Genomic DNA, 660 nt, shown 5'->3' on the forward strand with positions numbered 1-660 from the left:
AGACAAAGGAAGCTTATTACAAATTTTGAACAAGAAGATGACGAATCGCTCAGTGATGCTTGGGCGAGGTTCAAGCGGCTGGTAAAAGACTGTCCACACAATGGCTTACCAGATTGCCTACAAATCGAGATTTTCTACCAAGGATTGAACCCCTCTTCGTAGACCGCTATCAATGCGGCAACCGCTGGTGGTCTGCTAGACAAAACATATGAGGAGGCTAAGAGTATACTTAATCGCATTTCCAAATATCACGAGGATTGGAGGGAAAGTGATCAGAGATTAAGAATCAAAGAAAATGACGCAAACAATGGGGTCTCACATCCCTGCAAAATCAAATGACTGCGATGATGAGTTTAATACAAGGCATCGCAATTAATAATACGGGAGCGAATAAAGGGCAGGTCAGCGCCATCACTCAAACAACCGCAAGTTATGTCATCTGCGGTGATGCTCACCCGATGGAGGAATGCCCAACAAATTCGCAGTCGATATGCTTCATGAGAGATAATCCCTATTCCAATACATATAACCCCGGGTGGCGAAACCACCCAAATTTTGCGTGGAAAAATCAACAACAAAGCTTTCAACCTGTGACACAAAAAGAAGGGCCACCCGGATTTTTCCCGTAAAACAACGGTCCAGCGCAAAGCCAAGCTAGCA

At 44.7% G+C, this 660-nt stretch overlaps 1 non-coding gene across 1 annotated transcript; it reads right to left on the bottom strand.

Annotated features, from left to right (window-relative positions):
- Positions 1–107, bottom strand: LOC120092301 (small nucleolar RNA R71). Its single transcript, XR_005486008.1, has one exon. It is a non-coding gene; the product is annotated as a small nucleolar RNA R71 (small nucleolar RNA).
- Between the last annotated feature and the right edge of the window lie 553 nt (positions 108–660).

Source organism: Benincasa hispida, chromosome 11 (assembly GCF_027475165.1).
Source record: "Benincasa hispida cultivar pf3 chromosome 11, pf3_genome.v1.1, whole genome shotgun sequence".
In the NCBI taxonomy this organism is placed as follows: domain Eukaryota; kingdom Viridiplantae; phylum Streptophyta; class Magnoliopsida; order Cucurbitales; family Cucurbitaceae; genus Benincasa; species Benincasa hispida.